The sequence below is a fragment of the Meles meles genome, chromosome 9, assembly GCF_922984935.1.
Source record: "Meles meles chromosome 9, mMelMel3.1 paternal haplotype, whole genome shotgun sequence".
NCBI lineage: Eukaryota > Metazoa > Chordata > Mammalia > Carnivora > Mustelidae > Meles > Meles meles.
This window is the reverse complement of record NC_060074.1, coordinates 28,858,729-28,869,901: the sequence shown is the minus strand read 5'-3', so window position 1 is coordinate 28,869,901 and position 11,173 is coordinate 28,858,729. Positions and strand designations below refer to the sequence as shown.

Sequence of the window (11,173 nt, the reverse complement as noted above, 5' to 3'; positions counted from 1 at the left end):
TTATATACGCATTTATTTATATTTATATACACACATATATACACCACACACATATGTTCATACCTGTGTATGATTACAAACTGTGCTCTGATAAAGGGATTGAGCAGAGGGGGCAATGATAAGGAAGACAGAGGACCAATTTAGATCCGCCAGGGCCTCCTTAAACAGGTGACCTGTAAACCACATGCCATTAAGGATAAGAAGAGACGACAAAGGTCAGAGGGTGTGATTCAACCAGGATTAGGCAACAACGGGTGGCAGAGACAGGAGAAAGAACTTGGTATCCTGCCTTCCAAGCCCAGTGGGATTTCCACACCATTCCTCCCCCTGCTCCTGCCCCCTGCACTGTTGCCTTCCTGATGGGTTCCAGAAATTGTTGAGGTCAGTGGGAGGGAAGTGGATGCAAGGGCAGGCATGGTGACATCGACAAATTTGGCAAAACTTTCTGGCTCCAGCCCTAGGGCTGGCCCAGCTGGAGAAGGGAAAGAAATGTTGCCAACAGTCAAGTGAGCTCTCTCTCCTGCTGGGAGGGGTTGGGGAGGGAAGCAGGTGAGGCAGTGCTCTTGTTTTCTTCCCTGCAGCCTTCGCTTGGGTCCAAGAGGCTGGCTAAACTGACCCCCGAGTCTCACACTGTCTCCCTCTGATGGACAGCTGGATCTAAAGGCTGGGGGGCCCCAGCGTGGAGAGCATAGACGGATAGGCTCATTATGCACGATGAATTGGAGGCGTCATCATCATCCTTCCAAAAACCCAAGAGGTGGGTTGATTTATCCCTAAACGGAACTGTAATCCCAACACATAATCCTGGTTTCATTCAGAAACCCCAGATGTGGACTTTCTCTTATATGGATGCATCCTGAGGGCCAGAACCTATGGCCTGCTCCCTTTCTGTCTCCTTGCCCACAATTCAGCTTCTTCTTGGGGCCTGGCCCATCAAGGGTCTGAATAAACAAGTGTCAGATAGAAAGGCATTAGGTTCCCACTTGTGATTAGCTCCCCACCTGTGAGTACTGGGCAAGACCAGCAGGCTACCTTGCGGAAGTCCCTTCCAGGTGGGGGGACTTCATCTCTAAGTCTGTGTCTGTACATGCAAAGTGAAGAATTAGGAAGCCTCATCAAAAGTCATTGTGAGGGGCACCTGGGTGGCTCAGTGGGTTAAAGCCTCTGCCTTCGGCTCAGGTCATGATCCCAGGGTCCTGGGATCGAGCCCCGCATCAGGTTCTCTACTCCGCGGAGAGCCGGCTTCCTCCTCTCTCTGCCTGCCTCTCTGCCTAGTTGTGATTTCTCTCTGTCAAATAAATAAAATATTTTAAAAAAAGTCATTGTGAACACACCTTTCCGCAGGTAAGGCATTATATTGGGAAGTTAACACAGTCTCTGTCATCTGAAACAGGAAATGCAGGCTCAGGCCTGAGCCTGCTGAGAATACAGAATGATCCAAGCCTTCCTCTCCAGCCACACACACACACACACACACACACACACACACACACACACTGACAAGATTAGATAATCATCCAAGATGCATTTTATGAAATACATGGAGCCAGGACAGGGCTGGGGATAAGGAGCGAGGGTGGGTGTTTTAGAGGCCTTACGTGGGCTCAGGAAGTCCTCCTCTCCTCCCCTGGACTGTTCTGGAAGACTTCCAACATCTGCTCTGAATCTGTTTTAAAGATTTTATTTTTTAAGTAATCTTTACACCCAGCGCAGGGGCGGGGCTTGAATTTACAACCCCAAGATGAAGAGTCTCGTGCTCCTCTCACTGAGCCAGCCAGGTGCCCCGAAATCTGCCTAGTGTCCTCTCCGCTCCATGAAAATCTTCTGTCCCAGCCAGACTGATGCCTCAGTATTCACCTCCTCCTGATCTTACATCTTATATCACCTACTTGTCTTTCCCTAAATCCATCATTTGTCATCCCTGAATCCACACCCTTAAGATTTTGATATGCCTTCTGCCTGGAGTGTCATTCATCCTCTGTTCCCCCAAAGACTCAGATCAGATGCACTCTCTTCAAGAAAGCTCTTCTTGAACCCTTCCACCCCATCATGGGCTTACTCATGACGCCCCTTTTGCCAGCTCTAGGTCTTGTCCGTAAGTCTACCTTTCAATGCAGTGCCTCATGCTCTGTGTGTGTGTGTGCGTGTGTGTGTGTGTGTGTGTATTTGTTTACATGTCTATTTCAAGAGTCTAGAGTCTAGAATACTTTACTCTCTTCCTGAAGAGTAGGGAGTATAATTTAATTGTTCATCTTTTTTTTTAAAGATTTTATTTATTTATTTGACAGACAGAGATCACAAGTAGGCAGAGAGGCAGGCAGAGAGAGAGAGAAGAGGAAGCAGGCTCCCTGCGGAGCAGACAGCCCCATGTGGGGCTCGATCCCAGGACCTTGGGATCATGACCTGAGCCGAAGGCAGAGGCTTTAACCCACTGAGCCACCCAGGTGCCCCTAATTGATTCATCTTTGAATCTCCAGTGTGTGTCATGGTACCAGATGCATACTAAATACCGACCAATAAAATGTCTTTGAAATGTCGCAACGCCAAAGCCCCTGCTTAGTGATGCCACACCCATCTCTTCCACCTTCTCAGATGCCATTCCTTCCCTGTCACCATGGACCAGGCACACAGTTCCTCAGATGGACCAAGCTCGTTCCCACCCCAGGGCCTTTGTTCATGCTCCTTCTTGGAACGCTCTTCCCTCAGTTCTTTGAACAGGTAGCAGCTTCTCATCCATTGGGTCGGAGCTCAAAGGCCAGCCCTCTGTGATGGGAATGGCCTGTATCCTGAGCTGACCGGCGATTACATGGCTTAGCCCAGGAGCCCCCCACAGGGGAACGCTGCCTCGAAGAAGACATGCGGCTGAGTCTGGAGACATTTCTGATGGTCACAAAAGGGAGGGGGAGGTGTGCTACTGACATCTGGTAAGTAGAGGCCAGGGGATACTGCAAAACATCCTGCACTGAACAGGACGGGCCCACCACAAAGAATTTTCCAGCCCCAAATGTCAGTAGTTCAGAGGTGGAGAAACCATGGGTTACGCAAATGGCAAAATTCACCAGACGGTGCCCTAAAAATGTGTGCACTTACCATATGTAAGCTATCCAACCAATTAAAGAAAAAAATGTGACCCTCTCTGAGAGGCCCTCGTTGACCCCTCCATCCTGCTCACTTCATCACGCTTTCACACTGACATTATTCTGTGATCTCATCTGTCCCCCTGCTGGAATATAAGCCCCGTGAAGTCAGGGAAGGGTCTGTCTGTCTTTCACACGGTATTCTCAGTGGGGTGCACAATGCCTGGCTCAAAGTGGGTGACAAGCATCTGGTGAGTGAAGGAGTGAATGAGAGAAACAAAGAATGAATGAATGATAATTTGGTTATTGCCACTGAACCTGTGACCATCCAAAGATGAGCGTCCTGACCAAGTGGTCTGTGTCCCTGCAGGACGGATATGCAGAAGCCATTCCCCACTTGGGAGGGTTGCTAGTGAACAGAGAGTTGGGACAAACCTGGTGACTGCCCATGTTTCCTACTATTTTAGGGAAGGCTGCAGGAGAGCCAAGTCTGAGGAAACCCTCTTTGCCCATGACCTCCTCCTCCCACCTTGAGCAACTTGCGGTGCACTGCCAAGGCTAAGGTTTGCCTCTGCGACTCTCCTGGGAGAGAACCCATTAATCACCTGGGTCAGACAATGGGCAGCATGTCATTCTGGCCTGTGATGGGGGGTTTTAGAATTCAACTCATGAAGAGCAAGACACCCCACAGGTTCCTGGGATTCTCAACTCTGCCCCTTGTCCACTTGCCATCTCGGTTTGCCTGTCCCTGGTGTCTGAATCCTGGCCTGGGACTTTCCCAGCTGGCCTGGGACTTTCCATTAGGGTCGAGAGCCTGCCTTCGTCTTGCATCATAGTTCAGGCTTGAGGCCTGGCGCTTGGCTGGTGGTCAGGAAATCAGGGAATTAATGGTGGTGATCGTGATGATGACGACGATGGCGATGAGTGGTCATGAAGGAGCGGAGATGGTTGGCACTGTCTGAATGTTAGAGAAAAGAGACATCTTGTTGGACGGGGGTGGGGAAGTGAGTTCAGCATAGAAAAGACAGCCGGACACAGGAGTGGTGGCTAGGATTTTCGGTCCCCGCCTCAGCCCAGCCTCATATCTGCTGCCCCCAGGCCGATCCCACCCTCCCACCGTAGACCTCCCACCAACACGCTGTGCTGTACATTCTGGAACCCCGGTTTGTGTGGAAACAAGTCCCACCCCACCTCCACCTCCCATGTCCTCTGCCTCCTCACACCCTGCCCTGTCCCAACCGAATATGACCCCTATCTTCCATTTCCTTCCTCCCTCTGGCTGCCCTGCCTTCTAGAAGGGGGAACCTGCGGCCTTTGACATTTGTCGTGTGCCGTTCTGGGTCAGGGTCCCTGTTCTTCCTGCCTCATGTGAAAACTCTCCAGCCCTCCTCATGGGCCCAGCCACTGACCTAGCCCAGACTCTGAAGAGCAGATGCCTGTTCCTGGTCTCCCTCCCTGCTTCCTGCCGTCAGGGAGTTCCAGCAAGCGTGGCCCACTGGTACTTTCAGCTCAGCTGTTCTCAAATGTCAGGGAATCTGAGAACCCCTTGGGGGAGACTGTGAAAATACAGAATCCTGGGCCTCTCCCCAAAAGATTCCAACTTGGTAGGTCTGGCCAGGGCCTAGGAATCTGCATTTAGCACGGGTAACTCTGAACTCTGCCTTGGCCTCAGTTCTGACCTCACTTCCGAGGCCTTCAGTTCAATAGAACAGCCTCCTCACGTGGTCACAGCCTGGACCCCCCGGAACTTGTCGCCCTCTGAAAATCTCAAGTCCGGTGTCCTTCCCTTTGACCCCTCAGCCCCACGTCCTGTACTCCTTTAACTCTAGCCCCTTGAACGGTGTGTTTTCTCCCAGCCCCTCCGCTCCTCCTGCCCACATTTCCTTCCCAGTGAGAACCTGGGTTCAGTCCCTTGAGCCACTCACCAGCTGAGGAAGGAAGCTGAGGAACCACTCACCCCCCCACCCGGGGCCCTCCATCTTTGGCCTGCCAGTCTCCGGCCTGCCTGGACCAGCCTGACAGCCCATGGACTGCTCCACCCTCATGGACAGGACTGGAGAAAAATGGCCATCCCCTGTGAACGAGGGTCTCTACCGCTCAGGCTTCACCGGGAGCCCCCGACACGAATGCTTGACGCAGCTTTGACTTCGCTGGGATGCCTGCTCATGACCCCCAGTTGCCACTGGAAACCTCAGGCTGACCTCCAGTTCTCTTGCTTCCAGCCAATATCCTTCTCAGAGGAAATCAGTTCTGTGCCTGCCCACCCCCTCTACAAATTTCGCTGCTTCCATATGCATTTTTAGAGGACATGCTATTAGGCTTGCTCATACCTTCAAGGGGTGTTCCTCCTGACCACTGCTTTTCCTCAACCTATGAGCAAATGTATCTCATTGCCTTAAGAAAACTTCCTTGACTTTGGTTCCCTTTCTGGATTCTGTTCTGCCATTTATCATGACACGATTGAGCTTCCTGAAAGTTGGTCTCCATGGGTTTGGTAGATTGCGTTTCAGTTCTCAGGTCTCCCCCTTGCCCCAGTTCTTAATTCTTCAGCTCTCCCTGTAAATACATCCTTTGTCTTGTGACTATGCACATTTCAATAAAGGTGAGATGTATTTCCTCACACCATTGACATTGGGGTCTTAAATATGTGATGGGGATTGAATCTGGTCTCTTTATCTATGCCTTTTGCCAGGAGACCATCCCTCTGGCAGTTGCTGGTCTAAGGAGGATGGAAAACACATGGAGCCCGCTTGACCCCACTCATAGCTTAGAAGCCAGCCTAGCAGAGCCCAGCCTAGATCAGCTGAAACTCCGCCTACCCACGGATGCATGAGAGAGTAATGCTTGTTGTACGCTTCTCAGTTTTGGATTTGCTCATTATGCAGCATGATTGCAACACTAGCTGGTGGCGCTAGTGGGGAGCAAAAGGGTTAGTTAGTAATAGTGCTGGAAACATGATGCTTGGAGCTACTTGGAAAAGAGCAATTTAGATCTGCGCATGGCAGAGTGCAGCAAAATGAACTGAGTGAATGAGAGTGTTAAGGCCATAAAATCAAACCATACAAAATTAGAGGACATTTAAATGCATGTTCAACGTCTGGACAGTGGAAGACTTTCTACGGCAAAAAGCAATCGAAGCGTTTTTCTAATTTTTTTTAGTAGGCACCTATTACTCTTAGAAGAAAAGCAACTGAAGATCTAACAAGGGAAACAATTACCCTTTTAGGTACTTAAAAAAAAATTTAAGCCTTTCATATATTAAAAGAAAAACCATGGGATGATGCCTGGGTGGCTCAGTGGGTTAAGCATCTGCCTTCAGCTCAGGTCATGATTCCAGGGCCCTGGGATCCAGCCCCACACATGGGCTCCCTGCTCCAAGGGGAACCTGCTTCTCCCTCTGCCTTTTGTTCCTGTTTGTGCTCATGTTCATGCTCTCTCTCTCTCTGCAAAATCTTTTAAAAAAAGAAAAGAAAAGAAAAACCATGCGCACACAAAAGCCCAAAACAAAAAAACATGGAAAATATTTGCTCAAATTTGTCAGAGTTAAGTTACCTAGTAAATAATAAAGACCTTTATAATATAAAGACCTTAATAAATAAGAGAACACTAAGAGCCCAATTAACAAAGGGATAAATGGGTACATGAAAAAATGTAAAACTCTTAACATTTAAGAGTTAAATTAAATTTCTTAAATTAAAGACATCTCGGGGCACCTGGGTGGCTCAGTTGGTTAAGCAGCTGCCTTTGGCTCAGGTCATGATCCCAGAGTCCCGGAATCAGAATCAAGCCCCAAATGAGCCCCAAAGCGGGACTCCCTGCTCCATGGGGAGCCTGCTTCTCATCTGCCTGCCCCTCCCCACTGCTTGTGCGCTTGGAGCCCCTCATCAGGCTCCCTGCTCAGTGGCGAGCTTGCTTGGTCCTCTGCCCCTCCCCCATGCTTGTACACATGCATTCTCTGTCCGAAATAAATAAATAAAATATTTTTTAAAATAGAGAAGATTAAAACTAATAAAATCTGGGGGCATGGGACTTTTGATTTTGGCTCAGGTCATGATCTCAGGCTCATGAGATCAAGTCCCATCTCAGGCTTGCGCTGAGCATGGAGCTTGCTTGGGATTCTCTCTCACTTTTTCTCTGTCTCTGACCCCTTCTCCACAACAAAACAAGACAAACTAATAAAATCTGAACGTTGGAAAGACTATGGGAAGATGGGTATTCATACACCACTTATGGTGATATCCTGAGATCGAGAGCTAGATGCTTAACAAACTGAGCCATCCAGGTGCCCCTAGATTTTTTTTTTTAATTAATACAGTGGCGGGGTGCCTAGTTGGCTCAGTCACAGGGCTCTCTGGATCTCAGGGTCAAGAGTTTTAGCCCCACAGTGGGTGTGGAACCTACTTAAAAAAACAAAACACGTGCAGGCAAAGCAACACAGGTGTGGCTGATCCTGCCTGTTGATTAATGCCCATTCGCCACTCCCCTTTTTTCCCTTGTTAACGCATATTTTGCCAGCCCTGCTATGAATTGCCATAGCTTTTTTTTAAAAAAGATTTTATTTATTTATTTGACAGAGAGATCACAAGTAGGCAGAGAGGCAGGCAGAGAGAGAGAGAGAGGGAAGCAGGCTCCCTGCTGAGCAGAGAGCCCCACGCGGGACTCGATTCCAGGACCCTGAGATCATGACCTGAGCCGAAGGCAGCGGCTTAACCCACTGAGCCACCCAGGTGCCCCGCCATAGCTTTTTTTTTTTTTTTAAAGATTTTATTTATTTATTTGTCAGAGAGAGAGAGACAGAGAGAGAAAGATCACAAGTAGGCAGAGAGGTAGGCAGAGGCAGAGGGAGAAGCAGGCTCCCTGCCGAGCAAGGAGCCCGATATGGGACTCGATCCCAGGACGCTGGGATCATGACCTGAGCCGAAGGCAGCCGCTTAACCAACTGAGCCACCCAGGCGTCCCCCGCCATAGCTTTTTTTTTTTTTTTTTAAGATTTTATTTATTTATTTGACAGAGAGAGATCACAAGCAGATAGAGAGGCAGGCAGAGAGAGAGAGAGAGGGAAGCAGGCTCTCTGCTGAGCAGAGAGCCCGATGCGGGACTCGATCCCAGGACCCCGAGATCATGACCTGAGCCGAAGGCAGTGGCTTAACCCACTGAGCCATCCAGGTAAAAAAAATTTATTTATTTATTTGACAGACAGAGATCACAAGTAGGCAGAGAGGCAGGCAGAGAGAGAGGAGGAAGCAGGCTCCCTGCTGAGCAGAGAGCCCCGATGAGCGGCTCCATCCCAGAACCCTGGGATCATGACCTGAACTGAAGGCAGAGGCTTAACCAACTGAGCTGCCCGGCACCCCAAATTGCCATAGCCTCTGAAAGAGCCCCTCCCCAGCTCTGGTGGGTGCATCTTGACTGGTCCAAGCCAACAGGTGCATTCTTTACCCTGCCACATAATTGGTTAGGCTCAGGAATGGGATGAAATTCCCGCCATTAGATAATAATAACAACAAGTATTTATATAGCACAAATCGTATGCCAGGCACTGCTCTAAGTGCTTTATGCAGAAAAACTCTCAGCTCCCTACAATAGCCTTGTAAGTCAAACAGTTATAATTCCCATTGCACAGATAGGAACATTGAGGCACTGAGAGATCAATTGCTCCACGATGCATAGCTGTGAAGTGGGGTAGGAAATAGGCTGCAGACCTTCTAGGAAGGTTTTCCTAGTTGTTAAAGAGGAATACAATAGCACTGTGCTCTTTTCTTGTCCAGGATGCTGTCATCTGCCTGTGATGCCTGGAACTGCAGCAGCCACTTTAGGATTAGGAGGAAACTGTAATATGCTGGAGATGGCAGAGCAAAAGTGAGGATGGAACCAATATCCTTGAAGACATAACCAAGTCCCTGAATTAACCAGTCCAGATTACCTTGCCCCAGACTTCTCATTATGTGAAATAAAAATAGTCCTTATTGTTTAAGCCACATTTAGTCGTTTCGTTCTGTTTTGATACCTGCAGCCGAAAACATTCAAGCTAATACTGTGGGTGTCCATTTTAACACAAAGTGGGAGGAAAACAGGATACAAGCATGGATAAATTTTGTATCGTTGGTAAGATTGCTGTAAACAAAATGCACAGAAGAAAATCTAAGATGCTACCAGTGATGATTGTTGATTGATGAACTTATGGGGTATCATTTGTTGTCTTTTTCTTTCTTTTTTTTTAAAGATTTTATTTATTTATTTGAGACAGAGAGAGAGAGAACATGATCATGGGGAGAGGGACAGAGAGAGAGGAAGGCCGAGAAGTAGACTCTCTTCTGAGCAGGGAGCCCGATGTGACGCTTGATCCCAGAACCCAGATCCCCAAATCATGACCTGGGCCAAAGGTAGATGTTTAGCAACTGAGCTGCCCAGGTGCCCCTTGTTCTCTTTTTCTTATATTTTAAAAATATTTTCTGTCTTACTACAATGAGAATGTATTACTATTTTAATAAAAAAATTGTTTTAGAGGGGTGCCTGGCTGGCTCAGTCAGTAGAGCATGTGACTCTTGATCTCAGGGTCATGAGTTTGAGCCCCATATTGGGGGTAGAGTTTACTTAAAAAAATTATATATATAATTTTGTTAATATATATAAAATTTATATATAGAATTAAGATATATATAATTTTATTAAAACAAAGAAAGCAGCCCTCCTTTCTGCCTTTACTTTTCACTTTGCACTGATCTTAGGCCACTCAACTGAGCTTCTGCTCCCATCATTCCATCCTAATTAGGCTCTGAACCCCTTGGGACACCTGGCCAACTCGGTCCAGACAGCATGTGACCCTTGATATTGGGGTTGTATGCTGGAGCCCCACATTGGGCATAGAGATTACTTAAAAATAAAAAAAATTAAAAAATATTAATAAACAAAACCCTTTGTCACTGTTCATTCCTGGTCACCTAACCTCTGGGCAGAGCCTTCTTTTTGTTCCACCTTCCCTATCACAGCCAGGCAGCCCCTTCTGCTGCCATTGCTCCTGTTCCCGAGAGCCCATGACTTGGTCCTTTTACTTCCAGAGTCACATTCACTGCTTCCCCCACCTCCGTTTGACATAGAAAGCATTGCTCGCAGAGAACGTCCACTCCAGTGTCCCTCTTGAGTTCCAAACTGAAATGCCCATCCTTTTTCTTGTCATTTCCAGGTGTGGCTGGGCAGGTGTTGGGGATCCCCAATCTCTTTCTTAGCAGAAGGGACTGAGGACCCACACGGAGCTTTTCTGACCACTAACCTTGATTACCCAAGTAATGCTCGCAGTGTGGAGTTCTTTCCAGATACTCATTCACTGATGTTACTGAATCTTTGTCTTTCTTGCAACATTGAGGCCTGGTCCTTATGGGGGCGTGCCACTACACATTTTAGGAATGGGTGCAGAGGGGATGATCCTTCTCCTCCATTTCCCACTGCCATCACTCCAATCTGGGCCAGAGTCCTACCACCCGGCCCACTGCAGACACCTGTGGCCCCCACCCAACTCACAAAGGCTATCAGACAAAGCCTTTGGAAGCCCAACTCTCAATCAGGTCTGCCCCCTCCCCACTTAAAGCCAGTGCCTACACCATTAAATTCACATTGCTTGATTTAGCAATTGGCTTCAACCCAGTTTTCCAGCATTTTATGCTCCCACCGCTCCCTTCCATGTGCCCCACACCCCTTCAGTAGGTCTGCCCTGGTCACTGTCCTGGAGTTTTTGTCCCCTACATCTGCCCCGCCAGGTCGGGAGAAATCCCCCAGGTACTCCTCTCTGGGTACCTTCTGCCCACACATGGTCAAGGTGATCTAATACATTCCAGAAGTGGCTGTGACTAATTAAGGCTGATTCTCAGTCTGGGGAGTTCTGCAGGCTCTCCCCGGGGGAGGGAGGAGAGTGAGGTCAGTCCCCAGGGAGACTGAGATGGCTTACCTTGGAGCACAGCTCCTTTAAAGCTAAAAGTGAATTCAATCTCCCCTCCAAAGCCCCTTCTGATCACATTTTATGCCTGGTCACTCTCTATCCCCAGACTCTGGAAAAACACCCGCCACATAGTTATAAACAAAGAAATGAATGGTTTGGAAAG

General features: G+C 48.4%; 1 long non-coding RNA gene across 2 annotated transcripts; it reads left to right on the top strand.

Moving 5' to 3' along the window:
• The first annotated feature begins 269 nt into the window (after nucleotides 1-269).
• On the top strand, nucleotides 270-9,027 carry LOC123950509. Of its 2 annotated transcripts, XR_006820242.1 has the most exons (4): nucleotides 270-381; nucleotides 582-757; nucleotides 3,545-3,640; nucleotides 8,846-9,027. It is a non-coding gene; the product is annotated as an uncharacterized LOC123950509 (long non-coding RNA). The 2 variants fall into 2 exon arrangements; XR_006820243.1 differs by lacking the exon at nucleotides 3,545-3,640.
• Nucleotides 9,028-11,173: the final 2,146 nt, after the last annotated feature.